Below are 16847 nucleotides of genomic sequence, written 5' to 3'. Positions count from 1 at the left end.
TGGGGTTTCACCATTTTGGCCAGGCTCGTCTTGAGCTCCTGACCTCATGGCATACCTCAGCCTCCCAAAGTCGTGGGATTATAGCCATGAGCCACCGTGCCCAGCCTTAGTGAGTCTTATGTTCTACACCCAGAGTCACAAACTCTTATGTCAGCATTACTCTATCATTTAGAAGTGAGTCATTAAGTCCAGGCCACACTCACAGGGAGGGAATGAAGCTGTACCCCTGGAAAGGAGGAGTATCAGAGAATTCATATACACGTTAAAAGCAAAATTAACATTATTGTTTCAGGATTTTTGTAAATCAAATACTTCTTGTATTGGACTAATTTTCCCTAATACATTAAAATTATCTTTACTAAAGTAATGATTAAAAATTTGAGACAGAGAAAGGAGATACAACAATATCTCAGTTTTTTTTGCAAATGCCTTTAGTATTAATGTTCTCTTTGATAAGTTGTAACAAAGTTGAGAAAATAGAGTAGCTAGATCAAAGAATCCCAAGACTTCGGTGCCATACAATGATGCCTTTATAGTCATAACTACCTTTGTTTTCCTCAGAAGTTTCTCATTCAGTTCAAAATGCCCAAAACGCCAATTTTGTACTCAAGCATCTACAAAAATATTTACCTAATCAGGGTGCTTTGCAGTTAGACAAATTTGAATCTCACATCTCTGTCTGTACAACTAGCTTAGCATCATGACAACAATTTGGTTTGATGTGGTAGGCAGAAATGGTTAACTCCAATCTAGGAGCAAGATTTTTCAATAATTGCTTATTCAGTGGGCATCCTCTGATCAGTTTAACATCTTTAGATGTGTAGAAGTGATTTGGACTCCAGTATGATTATGAAAAACACTGTTATTTTGTGCTTCTAACATTGCTTTAAAAGCAGCTCTTTTGTGTTTTCCATTCTTATTGCTATTTCATCACTAGTTATTCCTTTATGTCTTTTCATTTAATTTATTTTGCTCAACAATGTCTTTTTTTCTATTCTGTAAAAGTTTAATTCACTTGTATATGTGGTAAAATATGAGCAACATTCAAATTCTGAAATTCTTTGCAAGATACAATTGCCTTGCACATCAGAGTGAACAATTGTATACCAGAAAATGTAGAGAGCGGCCAATTAGCCAAGGATCAAATGATCTATTTCTAGCCAAGGCTATTTTTCATGGCATCCTGGTCCTCTCTGTCACATGGTTCTTTACAATTGGCTGTGGCTTTGCTTTACCGTGAGTAGTTATCGCTAAGGATCCTTGCGATGAACTTCAATATTTTCTCTCCTCTTTCATTTCCAACTAATCAATCAGGAATGGCATGCAAGGTGAATTTTGAAAAATGACACCTTAAAAATTTATGGGCCAGGAGCGGTGGCTCATGCTTGTAATCTCAGCATTTTGGGAGGCCGAAGTGGGCAGATCACCTGAGGTCAGGAATTCGAGACCAGCCTGGTCAACATGGTGAAACCCAGTCTCTACTAAAAATACACAAATTAGCTGGGTGTCGTGGTGGGTGCCTGTAATGCTAGCTACTCGGGAGGCTGAGGCAGGAGAATCACTTAAACCCAGGAGGCGGAATTTGCAGTGAGCCGAGATCACACCACTGCACTCCAGCCTGGGTAATGAGAGCGAGACTCTTTCTCAGAAATAAATAAATAAATAAATAAATAAATAAATAAATAAATATTTATGATCAAGTAACTAACTACCTGGACATCCCCTCCTAGCATAAGAAACAGAACCTATGAAGCCACTCTAGGCTGTTGTCCAATCCTATCCCCTGAAAGGAACCTCTGTCTTGAGTCTTGTATTTACCATTCCTTTGTATTGTCTCTAACGATTTTTACAATAAATATATATATACCCAAATCACAGTTTGACCTATTCTTTTAAACTTCCCCGTAAAGAGAACTCACACTATGTGTATTCTTCCGTGATGCACGTTATGTGTAGTAGAGTTATCTCTGATGTGGGAGAGTGCTGTTCATTCATTTTTACTGCTAAAGTTTTACTTTTTATGAATACACCAAAAGTTTGTTAATTGATGTCAGGGGTGATTGTTTACAGTTTTTGCCATAAACATTGGTGTACACGTCTTCTGGACACATAGCCAAGAATGTCCCCAGAGTGTATGATCAGGAGGCAGATGGTGGGATTATACGGTGTATGGATATTAATCATACTAGATAAGGCTAATTTGATTTCTCAAGTGCTTGTACCAAGAATGGGAAAGAGCTCACGTTGCTCATGAGCTCTGAAAACATTCAGTGGAAGGTGGAGATTAAATGTTAAAACCCATTGTCTTGGCTATGGAATCACCCTGGGCATTTTTTCATATTCTATTAATAACTTCTTCTTCTTTACTTTTATTCTATAATTTATGGCAATATACTTTTAGCATAAGATTCAAATAATGCTTCCTTTTAATCTAACCACATAGGGGTTTATGAACAAATGGAGGGAGGGAGTAAGCTCTGAAGGAGGAAAGGAGGAAAGAAGGAAGGAAGGACAGAGAAAGACAAAACAAGAATTTTCAAAAAAGAATAGGAGGAAAGGATTGGAAATAGCAAGTATGACTAACATTATTAAAATGCAAGGGATTAAAAGAGATGTAGATAATATCCATGGAATAATATAAACTTAAAGCCTTAATAGTTATTAACTACTGTGTCCCAAACTACCTCAAAATTTAGTGGCTTAATACAATAAATACCTGTGAACTCAAAGAGATACTACAAACACAGGCAAAATTGATTCTATGGGGGAGGCAGAGGTTGGATACAGATAAAGATTTTACAGGTTGACATAAATAAGAGTTATTGCTGTGAAGATGAAAGTGATTTTTAGTCCAAGCCCTTCAAGGAGCAGATGCCAAGATGAGCTTCAAGTCTGCAGAATTTTTTGAGGGGACACACCTGTAAGAGAATATGAGAAGCGAGCCAGAAATCCCTGGAAAAAGCGGCAGACCAAGATGCAAGTGTGACTCCAAGTGCTGGACAGAAGGAGAGAAACTTGGTTCGATGCATCCTAGAGCACAGGCAGTCTAAGGAGAGGTGAGCAAGGCCATGGAGCAGTCCTGGAGCCACAGTTCACCACCAGAGTTGTCCCCTGTCTCCCAGTAATGGCCTGCCTTAGTGTGCTTGCTGTGACCGGTCACTGGCTAGGAACAACTCATAGGAAGCAGGGATTCTGCACTAATCCTGCTGAGGATGTCAGAGCACAGGAGCACAGCCTTGGGAGATTACCCAGGAGTATCACTCAATCTTTCCTTCTTGAGTGTTCTGGGCTCTTGAATATCAAACCTTCTCAGGGTCAGTTGCTGTATGATTCTGCTCACACTTAACAATAGGACAAGGGGAGCAAGGAGATCCCCATGTGGATCTCTTATGTCCACACACACTTCTCCTGCCCTCCTTGTGTGATAGCAGCCCTGTATCCTCCTCTTCTCACCTGCTTGTGTCTGGACACATACTATTCAAACATCCCTGAGGACAACCATAATGTGTAGTTCCATGGACTCTCATTTGTCCCCTTGCCAGGGTGCCCCCTTTGGGAAACCAGGACCTCCTATCCTACACAGTCCAGATTTTGGAGATGAGAAGTACAAGATCACCCTGAGAGTGAATATAAGGGATGAGACATTGAGCCACACCTGTTTCAACTTCTTGGTTTTTGGACCCACGAATTCTTTTTTCTGAAAACACAGCACCATAGAGACATCTTTGATTCAATACGTGCAGCACATCCTGAAAGATGGCACCCCTTCCTCAGAGGGTTTCATCCAAGCCGGTACTAAGTTGTGTCTGTGGAGACCTGTCCATAACTCTGTGTGTCTGGCAGCCCCTGGGAGGTGGAGGTGGTGATATGACCAGGGATCCCATGGTCATGGCCCACGCTTCATCCCCTTCCCTCTGAGGTATGTCCCGCAGGCAAATAATGTACTGAAATTATGAGCCAGTGGATCAGGACTGTCTATAGTGATGCTGGCTGAAGGTCTTCAGAGCAGAGAGAAAAACCACACCACATTGAATAGGTGCCTTTCCCTGTGAGGATGAACCCCTGGCCCTTCCAGGATAGATGGGGCTCAAGCTATTCAACTTGTCACTTAGGGGCTAGTCAGTTACCTGAAGAAATAGTGCCCTCTCGGGGCCCATCATTGCTCTGGAATGCTCATCAGCAGAGTATTCAGAGGAAGCAGCAGCTGGATGGGCCTTGGTAGCAGGAAGTCAGTGCTGCTGGACCCATTTGTAGCCTCATCCCTGCCACTGTGGTTGCTCCACTCATGGGTCTTTCCTGTCAGGCCTGGGCTGATCCATGATGCGGGCTGGCTAACTTCAATTTGTCTTCAATTTGTTTGGTTATTCAGGGCCACGTCAGGGCTGGGTGTTTTCTGTGGGTGTTAACATGGAATTGAGGCTCAACCCACATGGACCATTTTCATCTCATGATAGATGCCGCTAGGCCTATCCAATCTGTGATTCTGTGGGTCACATAGAAGCCAATACATTTGGGCACTTGGAATCATATTGTTGCTTGGTGTCCCGTGATCAAGCATTCTCTTATTATGGCCAGTAAGATGAAAAAAGTTGCCTCTAACAGGCAGCATATTTCTCTGTTGTGGATTCCATGGCCTTACTCCAGATCCCAGGCCCTCCATTCTGACTCTCACTGATGCGTGGTTCAGCTCCATCCTGCATCTTTCCCCACACCACCACCTCCAGCACCAGGGGTCTGAGGGATGGTGACTGACTGCACCACAGCCTGGGTCGGCTGCAGTGTCCTTTCCTGACCAGGCCCCACTCAAAGCTGGCCTCCTCCTATATCACCCAGAGTGTGGGCCAAAGCAATATACTTGGATGTGGAATGTGGCATTGCTAGAACCCAGTGAGGCTCACCAGGCAGTGTGCGTCCTTCCTTCTAGTGAGGATGCAAGATGCAAGTGTGTGTTTTACTTTGGAGGGGAGAGTCCTGCATGCCTGTAACCACTGGACACATCACACCTCACTGCAGTGGCCACTCCTGAAGCTCTGTAAGGTTGATCTTCACCTTCTGTAGTGCAAGTTTTGCCAAGGAATTCAGCGTACTTTCCTCCTCTTGCTCATCCTTCCCGATCTATGTGATAATGCCAATGAGATGAAGAGATTTAGTATTCTGTGTGATGTCTGATTTGTCCAGCTCTCTTAAGGTGATTTTTATAGAAGGTTGAGGAGTTAAGGTAGCCCTGAGGGAAGCTATAAACAAATGTATTATAAATTCCATGTGAATGTGAATCATTTCATATCCATTTTCTAAATGGAATGGGAAAGAATGCACTCACCAAATCCACAGCTGCTTGCCATGTGCCTGAGGCCTTATTAATCTCCCCAAGCAGTGATATCCAGCCAGCATGCCAGCTGCAATCAGGACTCCTACTTGGTCAAGTCTGGAGGAATTCCATTCATGCTTTATCCATATCAGGCTTCTTCAGGGACAGATTACTGAATGATATGGAGGTAACAGGATCTTGGCAGGTGGCCAACACCACCCCGCATCCTTCAGCTCTCTAATGGCAGTGCTACCCCTACAATACCTGTAGTACCCTCCACAAGACCCACCCTGTGACACAATATTGCTTCTGGCTTGGCTGGGATGAGGGAAGTTTTAGAGGATTCCCTTTGGGCTTCAGCACAATGAGAGCCCTTACTCTCCAGACTAGGCACACCGTGTGGGGTGACTCCAGTTGCCAGTGCATCAAGGCCAATTATGCACATGGGGAAAGGGGAGATAACTAGGACCAGGTTTATGGATCCAGTGCTCCCACTCTGGGCCATAATATGTCCATGTTTATTCCCTGGCCTCTGTAATTCCCACTGTGATGGGGACGTGATGGTGCTGTGGGAATCTGGGCATCAATGTCCGCTCACACCCAATGTTAATACTTATCCCGTCTCCTGATTAAATGGCTACAGGCTCCTTTGGAGAAGGGCTGATGGATTTGTCCCAGCATGTACTTGACACGGTGTCCCAAGGTTCCTCCTTTTAGGAACATGGACACCTCCTCAGTCACTGGATTCTGAATCTGAAGCTTGGCCAAAGTCTAGGAATTGAAACTGAGGTCATGACTTTGTATTTCGTCAAACACCCTTGACCTTCTGCTCCTGAATTATTGCATTTCCATCATAAATATCAAGCAGTGTCCTTCCTGGGCTGCCCATCTGTTCTGACCCTGGGACACCACTCTATTAACCTTCCCCACAACTCCTTGAAGGTCGAGCCTGCTTGGCTGCTACTCTGGGTTCTTACAGTAATGTGGCCTCTATTTTTACAGATCACTGCAAAGGAGGGTTCTAAAGCATTCACTCTTGACCCTGAGGGAGGTGGGTGCACTCACTCCAGGTCTCAAGTCCGCCACAGATAAGCAAAAAAGTCCTCACATTCAAAACTGTCCTGGGCCACATGCAGCGTGCAAGCCGTGCATGCTTGCATCTAGAACGCATGCACCAGAATGCCAGAAACTTTTCTGTTTTTACTTTAGTGATGCTTTCTAAATGCAAAAGCAGTCATATCCCTACAGACAACAAATGTCAGTGGAATGAATGACCACTGTAGTGCACCTCCCTATTCTAAAGGCAATATCTTTATTAATGTAGCCTCAGGACAAATGCCGTTTTGTGGCATCTAAAGAACAACATCCTCTCATGCAGACATCAATGCTCCAGTACTTTTCTCACCAGGGCTACTTTTGTGTCCTTCCTCCCTCCCTCCTCCCACACCAATCCTCCTGGACACTGCAGCACACAAACATATATTTCTCTTCAGGAAAGATAACCCTAGACTTATGGGTCCAATTATCCAACCACATATGAATCTAAATTAGGCTCTGCTTTATAAATCCATGAGTTTGGATTGGAGCCAGCACTGGGATGACTACAACTCAGGGCAGGAAGAAGAGTAGGAGAGCAGAAGAGGAGTTCCAACAGAAACTTACCTATGATGAGAAATTATGGGACCCCTCCTCTCTGCAAATTTCCAAATCTCATTCCTTTAAAGATTGGAGAAAAGACGGAAAATACAATCCAGGAAAGAGCCCTGGGAGGAGGGCAAGAGCTGAACAGGTGTGAAAATTTGTTTATTGATACCACAAGGACCCTCGTATGTAGGGACCGCCGTAGGTGACATCCAAGTCTCTGTGATCACAGGTCGTGGTGGGTCAAGGTTCTACTGAAGGGCCACAGACAATGGAGCAGCAAAGATGACCCAGCTGAGCAGTGACCACATAAAGCCCACGGTGGCCTGAGCACCCACTGAGCATAGCCCCGTCTACTCTCCACCCCTGCAACAAATCAGCACAAGAAACACGTGGACCGTGGAAGGTTCTCATGTCGTCCATTTATTTTTTCTCTTAAATTTTAGGAATCTTCTCCTTTAATTAACCCATCTACCTCTTATGACAAGAATTTTGAAGGTAAATTTATACTTGGATTCTAATTTCAATAGGGAAGTAAGAAGCTACAGCTCAGTGCATATAAAGTTGAGACAAGGATAGAGACATCTCAGCCCCACCTCTCTGGAGCAGGAAAGATGATTGGGGAGGGAGCACAGGTCGGCGTGGGGAAGAGGGTCATGGTGGACACGGGGGTTGGGTGATCTCCCCACCTACTCACATTATGCCTACAGGAACACAGACACATTCAGATGTCTTTACAGAAAGCAAGCCAAGGTTCTTGAAGTCGCAAAGGGAAGGTGTGGACAAATCTTGCCTCTCAGTCCCACACAAGGCAGCTGTCTCACACTACAGAAAAAATATTCATGAACAAATTTGTATCGGTCACAGTGAAGAGTCACACTTTAAACAGCCCATCACATGTTCAAAACATCCAACCCAAAGAAACCCCATAGCACAGCTGCATCCACTGTTCCCCCCAACAACCCACACACATCAGGCCCCCCCAGGGTCTCACCTTTACAAGCCGTGAGAGACACATCAGAGCCCTGGGCACTGCCACTGTCTGGGATATAATAAAAACCGGACCTGGTCAGAGCCCACAGGAGATGTGGCTAGAGGAGGAACTGTGGGCTGGGTGAGCTCCCACATATGCTCCCGACCACAATATCCCAAGGATCTCAGGGATCAGCCTCCTTCACACTTACTTGCAGCCTGAGAGTAGCTCCCTCCTTTTCTATCTGTGGGAAGAAAATGTCCTGTAAGAGACCAGAAAGGAGGCAGCGCCATGAGGTCCTAGAGGAACCTCCTAGTCTTGGAACTTAGAGAAGTTTCCAGAAATGTGTGACTGTAGACCTTGGGCAGGATCAGGAAACATGAAGAAAGCAGGTGTGGGTCCTGGACCAACTGCCCCTCCTAAGATCTGTCCTCTGCTGCGACCTTCCTCCGTGACCTGTGACTGCTGGGATCAGGTCCCCGTCACTACAATCATCAAGGTGATAAATCTGTCCTTCACTGTCACAGGTGCTTTACAAAAGAGTAGGTGCTGGCACACAGGGCCCAGGCTGGGTCGGCCCATGAGTGTGGATGGTGCTTCCCTGTAACCAGGCAGGGCACATTTCTATCTGGGGCTTGAAACCCCCAGTGGGGCAAGAAATCTCAGACCGCACTCCTCACCCCTTCCTCACCTGAGCTCTTCCTCCTCCACATCACAGCAGTAACCACAGCTCCAGTGACCACAGCTACAAGGAGAACCAGGCCAGCAATGATGCCCACGATGGAGATGGTGGACTGGGAAGACCACTCTGGGAAAATATGGGAAGGTGAGGGTCCCCGACCCCTAGGCCCCAGCCCCGACCCTGCTAAACGGTGGCCTAGAGCGGCGGCATTTGGAGATAGGACCTCAGGAGTCTGGACTCCTGTCCAGAGAGGCTCCTGATTTCCCTAGGAGGCATGACCCCCCATCTCCCTCCTCACCCCATCTCAGGGTGAGGGGCTCAGGCAGTACCTGATGCTGCACATGGCAGGTGTATCTCTGCTCCTCTCCAGAATGCACCACGACAGCTGCCCACTTCTGGAAGATTCCGTTCCCTGCAGGCCTGGTCTCCACAAGCTCCGTGTCCTGGGTCTAGTCCTTCCCATCCCGCTGCCAGGTCAGTTTGATCTGGGTAGAAGGCCAGGGCCCAGCACCTCAGGGTGGCCTTGTGGTCAGAGACGGGATGGTGTCACATGTGTCTTGGTAGGGGGTCTGACGAGAAGAATCAGAAAATTCAGGCACTTTGCCTCTCTCATGGGACACTCCAGTAGCAGGCATGTGGCCCTCATGAGAATGGACAGGACACCTGGGATGGGGAAGAGAGCACAGAACCCAGACACCAGCCGGGTCAATGGCACCTGGGATATCTGCGGAGCCTCTCCACGCACTCGCCCTCCAGGTAGGCTCTCCACTGCTCCACTGCGTCCTTGGCATCACGTGAGAATCTGAGTCCAGGTAGGTGACTGGGGACTTTAGAAAAGGGGCCGCAGCGACAATGATTGGCTTCTCTAGAAACTCGACAGCCAATGGGAGTGAGAACTGAGTCAGCCTCATGAGTATCCAGGAAGAAGGATCTGACGCTGGTTGGGAGAGGAAGAGAAACGCTGCGGAGCTGGAGAATCCCTAACCCTGTGCCTCCCCAGTCCATACACCGCTTGTGGGGCCTGAGATCCTGAGAGCCACGCCCGGGGCCCTGGAACTTCACCCTGACCTCGATCCTCCTGTGCCAAGTGTTCTGTCCCAATGTCTCCCTGAGCCTTGGCCCAGGAGTCTGAGAAACCAGGGAGAAACCGTGGGCATGGTCCCTGTCCCTCTCCCTTCAATTTCATCCCAGAAACCCCGTCCCAGGACTCCCTGCCTCCCACTACTTACATGTCCCCCTTGAACTCTTCTAGGAGAAAACTCAACCCAGGGAGCTTAGCACCAGAGAGTGAGCCCGCCCCGGGAATGGAGGTGTAGAGACAGGTTTCTTTTCTTTTCTTTTTTTCTTTTCTTTTCTTTAAATCTAGAAAAGTTGTACTTGCATGCATGAGATAGAATAGAGACCAGTTTGCTTTTTGTTTATTAAATACAGCGGGTAGCAGAATCTCGGTAACCCCTAAATCATCAGGAATCTGATCGGTAAAAAATGTGTCTTTGGCCGCTTGATATATAAATGTGTCTAAAAGCGGCCAGGCGCGGTGGCTCAAGCCTGTAATCCCAGCACTTTGGGAGGCCGAGACGGGCGGATCACGAGGTCAGGAGATTGAGACCATCCTGGCTAACATGGTGAAACCCCGTCTCTACTAAAGAAAAAAAAAAAAATTACACACAAAAAAAAGTGTCTAAAAGCATTACAGCAGCACTCACAAAGCCCCTAAGTTTCACTTTCCCAGACAATGTTTCTGTGACTCCCACTTGTATTTTAAATATACTTTCATTCCATAGTCCTGAGTTTCTGTGTGAGTCCAGGACATCTCCTTAATACAAAGTAGCACACTGTGTTACTATATGTTGCAACCAGGAGCCAGTAGACTTTATTCACCTCAAAGTTGCAAGTGTTCACAATGCCCCTCACCAGTGCTAAATGCACTGCCTGATTTTAGGAAGTATACACATCTAAGTGGTGGTGTGTATATTTTATAGGAACACTTAGTATTTTATAAATCTGATTAACACAAAAAACAACTAGTTTTTTGGCAGACTCATATAAGTTATTAAAGGCCAACTGCAAAGAACACCCTGCGAGGCTCTGTAGACAGATGATTAAAACCTATAAAACAATGTGTTTAAACCTCAGAATTCCACAGCTTTCGAATTCTTCCCTCTGCTCCTTTTCCTCACCTCCTGCTTCTCCAGCCCTTCCCTCTGTCACTTTCATCCCTCAGGCCCTCTTCTCCCCTTAGTCACCACCACGCTGTCACTCCTGAATTGTGGCTCTAGCACTGACCAATTACCTGGTACATGACTCTTCTCTCCACAGTGGTCCTGATACTGTGAGTCAGCATGTGCAGCGTGTGTCATTCCTTCACCTAAAACACTCCAGTGGCTCCGTGTTGGTCTTGTGAGGCTTCTAGGTTGTCAGGCACGTGAACATACGAGGGCATACCTGGTTCATCATAGGGACTAAATTAATTTTGTTAACTGACTGAATGAAATACGAGTGTATTAAATTGTATCACAGAAAATTATAAAACGTAAAACACTGACAAAATTAAAAATTTATTTTATGAAACTAGTGTGCCTATGAATTCATCAACTCATTCCGTGAGTCTGTTGAGCCTGTGTATGAATTCTGTAAGACTGGGTAACAAGTTATCACAAACGTTGGCTTTAAACAACACCCATTTATTGTATTCATTGATTTATTTTTAACGACAGAGTATCCCTCTCTCATCCAGGGTGAAGTGCAGTCACATGATCATGGCTCATGGCAGCCTCAAACTCCTGGGCTCAAGGGACCCTCCTGCCTCAGTCTTCAGAGTAGCTAGGACTGCAGGCAAGTGCCATCATGCCCAGCTAATTAAAAAAAAAAAATTGTGGAGACCAGTGTCTCGCTATATTATTCTGGCTTGTCTCAAAGTCCTTGCTGCAAGTGATCCTCCTGTGTCAGCTCCTCAAATGTTAGGATACAGGCGTGCACTACCACGCCTGGCCAAACAATACCCATTTATCTGCTTATAGTTCCTTAGTCAGAAATGTGGGCATGATGTAGAATCTCTATTCTGAGACCATCCATTCCCATGATCCAGATAGAATAGAGACCTTTATAAATAAATAGAATCTCTATTCTGGGCTTCCCAAGCTGCGTTTTCATTTTGAATCCTCCTTTAGGCTTATACAGAGGTGGCAGAATGCAGTTTCTGGCAGTTGTAAGACTGAGGTCCCTGTTCCTTGCTGGCTGACACTGTAGAGAACAGAGAGGGCTGTGCTCAATTCCTGATGCCCATCAGTGTTCTTTCCTACACAGCCTCTTCATTTTCAAAGCCCACAGTGGAGAAAACCCCTCATGTTGAATCCCTCTCACACTGTGGATCTCTATGCTCAGGAAGAACCTGGTCCTTTCAAGGGCTCACCTGATTAGGACAGTCCAAGCAGGATAAACCCAGTCTAAAGTCAACGAATTGAGGCCCTTAATTATATCTGCTAAATTTCTTCATAGCAGCACCTACATTAGAGTTGGCTGAATAACTGGAGGAAGGTGAATGACCAGGAGTTTGTTGTTGAGGCCATCGTAGAGTCAGCCTAGCAAGGGTTAGGTCTTCTTTTGTGTTTTATAGGGACACAGTTGGAAATTGAAGTTGTAGTAAAGTGATCATTGTGAACAGTAATAAAATACATCCTCTTCAGCCATGGACATTCTCCTTACCTTTTAAAACTAAGTTACATGTTTAATGTCTTATAATTAATTTAGGCAAGGTGTGGTGGCTCATGCCTGCCATCGTAGTACTGTGAAAGGCAGAGGAAGGCAGATTTGTTGACTCCAGAAGTTCAAGATGAGCCTGGGCAACATGGTGAAACCCCCATCTCTGCAAAAAAATTAGAAAATTAGTCAGGCATGGTGGTTTATGCCTGTGGTCCCAGCTATTCAGGAGGCTGAGGTCAAAGGATCCATTGAGCCCAGGAGGTCAACACTACAGTGCATGGTGATCATGCCACTGCCCTCCAGCCTGGGTGACAGAGTGAGACCCTGTCTCAGTAATAATAATGAATAAATAAATTTAGAGTAAATGCAAATTACCATGTAATAATACATCCTGTCTTGTGAAAATGTATTAGTTATTTACTATTGCATAACAAATTATGTAAAACTTAGCGGCTCAAAACAGCAAATATTCATCATCTCCTGCAGTTTCCAATGGTCAGGAATCCAGGAGAGGTTTCCCTGAGTGCTTCTGGCTCAGGGCCTCTCACAAGGTTGCAGTCCAGTTGTCAGCCTAGGCCTGCATCATCTAAGGGCTTCACTGAGGATTCACATGAAACATGGCTCAGTCACATGGCTGTTGGAAAAGGCCTAGCGCCTTGTTGTCTGGTCCCAGAAGTCTGCAGTTCTTAGCCACATGGACCTTCCTTCAGGGCTGCTTACAGCACAGCAGCTGGCTTCCCCCAGAGCTCATGATCCCAGAGAGAGAGAGAGAGAAGGGGGAAACCACAGAGTGTTTTATTTTCTACCCACAGAGTCAAAAACTGTTATGTCAACATTACTCTATCAGTTAGAAGTTGTATTAGTCCATTCTCACACTGCTATAAAGAAATAACTGAGACTGCAAAATTTATAAAGAAAGGAGATTTAATTGATACACTTCTGCATGGCTGAGGAGGCTGTCCCAGAAAATTTACAATCATGTCAGAAGTGGAAGCAAACACATTCTTCTTCACGTGGTGGCAGGAGAGAGAAATGCAGAGCAAAGCGGGGAAAAGCCCCTTATAAAACCATCAGATCTCATGAGAACTCACTCACTATCGTGAGAACAGCATGGGGGAACCATTCCCATGATCCAGTCACCTCCCATGAGGTCTTTTCCCCAATACCTGGGGATTGCAATTCCCATGAAAATTCAAGATGCGATTTGGGTGGGAACACAGAACTGGGCCATATCAGAAGTGCATCATTAAGTCCAAGCCACACTCAAGAGAGGGAATTAAGCTGCATCTCTGGAAGGGAGCAGTATTAAAGGATTTGCATATATGTTAAAAACAAAATTGAAACTATTGTTTCAGTATTTCGTAAATCAAAGGCTTCTTTTATCTAATTTTTTTTCTTACTGCTTTAAGCTTGTCTTTTAATTAAATTTAATTTTATTTCAAGTTCCCCGGTACATGTGCAGGATGTGCAGGTTTGTTACATAGGTAAATGTGTGCCATGGTGGTTTACTGCACTTATCAACCTAGGTACTAACCCTGGCATGCATTAGCTATTTTTCCTAATGCTCCCCACACCACTGCCCTCCCCCAACAGGCCCCAGTGTGTGCCATTCCTCTCCCTGTGTCCATGTGTTTTCATTGCTCAGCTCCCAGTTATAAGTGAGAACATTGGTGTTTGGTTGTCTGTTCCTGTGTTAGTTTGCTGAGGATAATGGCTTCCAGCTTCATCCATATCCCTACAAAGGACACTGTCTCACTCATTTTTATGGCTGTATAATATTCCTTAGTGTATATGAACCACATTTTCTTTATTCTGTCCATCATTGATGGGCATTTGGGTTGATTCCATGTCTTTGCTCTTGTGAAAAGTCCTGCAATGAAGATACACGTGCATGTATCTTTATAATAGAATGACCTATATTCCTTTGGATGCATACCCTGTAATGGGATTGTTGGGCAAAATGGTATTTCTGGTTCTAAATATTTGAGGAATTGTCACACTGTCTTCCACAGTGGTTGAACCAATTTACATTTCCAACAACAGTGTAAAAGCATTGCTATTTCTCCACAACCTCACCAGCATCTGTTGCTTCTTGACTTTTTAATAATTGCCATTCTGACTGGCATGAGAAGGTATCTTATTGTGGTTTTGATTTACATTTCTCTAATGATTAGTGATGTTGCGCTTTTTAAAATATGTTTGTTGGCCTCATGTATTTCTTCTTTTGAGAGGTGCCTGTTCATGTCCATTTTCTACTTTTCAATGAAATTGTTTTTTCATGTAAATTTGCTGAAGTTCTTTGTAGATTCTCAATATTAGACCTTTGTCGGATGGATAGATAGCAGAAATTTTCTACCATTCTGTAGGATGTCTGTTCACTCTGATAATAGTTTCTTTTGCTCTGCAGAAGCTCTTTTGTTTAATTAGATCCCATTTGTCAATTTTTGCTTTTGTGGCCATTGCTTTTGGTGATTTCATCATAAAATCTTTGAACATGCCTATGTCTTGAATGGAATTGCCTAGATTTTCTTCTGGGATTTTTGTAGTTTTGGGTTTTACATTTAAGTCTTCAACCCATCTTGAGTTAATTTTTGTGTAAGGTGTAAGGAAGGAATCCAGTTTCAATTTTCTGCATATGGCTACCAGTTTTCCCAGCATCATTTATTAACTAGGGAATCCTTTCCCCATTGCTTGTTTTTGTCAGGTTTTTGGAAGGTCACATGGTTTTAGATGTGCAGCCTTACTTCTGAGTTCTCTATTCTGTTCCATTGGTCTATGTGCCTGTTTTTGTACCAATACCATGCTGTTTTGGTTACTGTAGCCTTGTAGTATAGTTTTAAGTCAGGTAGCCTGATTCCTCCACTTTGTTCTTTCTGCTTAGAATTCTCTGGGCTATATGAGCTCTTTTTTGGATCTACATGAATTTTTAAATAGTGTTTTTCTAATTCTGTGATAAGCTTTTCTTTTAAATTAATGAATAAAAATTCAAGATATCACAGAGCCTTGGGTACTGAGGGGAAAACAGTTTGAGACAGAGAATGGAGATAAAACAGCATCTCTGAGTTTTTCTTGCAAATACCTTTAGTAATAATGTTCTCTTCAATGAGTTAACATGGTCGAGAACATAGAGTAACTAGATCAAATAGTTCCAAGACTTCAGTGCCATAAAAATAATGCCTTGAAAATAAGTCTTTGTTTTGTCTAAGATGTCTGAAATTTACTGGAAGCATGCCTCTAGTGCCAACTTTATTATTGAATTATCATCTTTTAAAAAATATTTGCCTACACTTAAGAAAAAAAAAAAAAGCACTGCTCTCTCTATGGAGTAGCCCTTCTTTTGTTTCTTTACTTCTCTAATAAACTTGCTTTCACTTAGAAGACAATCGCCTAATCAGATTGCTCTTCATTTACAAAAATGTGAATTTCATACTTCAGTCAACACATCTAGATGCCAATAACTTTGGTTTGATGCGGTAGCCCGAAGCGGTTAACTCAAATTGAGAAATAAGTTTTTGCAAAAACTGGCTATTCAGTGGGCATTCTATAATAAACTTAATATCTTTCTTTCTGCTATTGAATGAGATGTGATAGAAGTGATCTGGACACCAGTATGATTGTAAAGGCACTGCTATTATGTGTTTCTGAAGTTTTTTTCCATTCATAGTTGCTATTCCATCACTGGCTATTCCTTCTACTCTTTTTTGTTTCATTTATTTTGATCAGTAATACTCATTTCCAACTCTGTAAAAGTTTATTTCAGTTGTATGTGTGGTAAAATGTAACATGAAATCCTTTGCAAGATGGAATTACCTTGCACATCAGATTGAAGATTGTATACTGGAAAATCTAGAGAGATGCCGGTGACCAAGGATCAAATGACCTATTTTTAACCAAGGCCATTTTCATGGCATCCTGGTCCTCTCTGTCACATGGCTCCTTACAATTCTCTGTGGTTTTCTTCCAAATGCAAGTAGTCCTTGCTAAGGATCCTTGCAATGAACTTTGGTATTCTTTTCTCTTTCATTTTTATAAAATGATTGGGGCCATTAGCCACTTGATAGGCAATGCTCTCCTAGTCAGTCTGCCTGTCTGCCTGTCTGCCTGGTTCCTTCTGAGGGTTTATGGCTTGACTGGGTTCACCAGCACCAGCCCCAGCAAGAACAGGGAGAAGTGACTGGGCAAATCCCCCAACAGCAGTGGGATCCCCACACATGAGATGGGGCAAAACCATCATTCTAGTCCCTCCCATACCTGAGACTTCTTGCACATCACAGGTCCCAGGACCAGAGCAGGAAGTAGCTCTGAGTCAGAAATGGCTTCCATGATGGTTAGGATGAGCTGGGAAGGGGGTTCTGAGAAGGGAATGAAAGGGGTCTCGACCTGCAGGTCAAAACTCTGAGCCTGTCACAGGGTCCAGAACAGCTCCTGCCTGCCAGTTCTGTGAAGGGGTTTCCACCTGATACCCGGTTTTACCCACTTCAGCATAAAAGGCCTGAGCAGCCCCTCACGCTACACACACACGGGGATTCCTGCTCGTCCCC

General features: G+C 44.3%; 1 pseudogene; it reads right to left on the bottom strand.

Moving 5' to 3' along the window:
• Positions 1–7416: 7416 nt before the first annotated feature.
• The window catches only part of LOC108528437 (HLA class I histocompatibility antigen, alpha chain G-like), a 64322-nt pseudogene continuing 54891 nt past the window's right edge, over positions 7417–16847 (bottom strand).

The sequence above is a fragment of the Rhinopithecus bieti genome, unplaced genomic scaffold (assembly GCF_001698545.2).
Source record: "Rhinopithecus bieti isolate Rb0 unplaced genomic scaffold, ASM169854v2 scaffold_5150, whole genome shotgun sequence".
Classification (NCBI taxonomy): Eukaryota; Metazoa; Chordata; class Mammalia; order Primates; family Cercopithecidae; genus Rhinopithecus; species Rhinopithecus bieti.
This window is presented reverse-complemented; position numbering and strand designations above follow the sequence as displayed.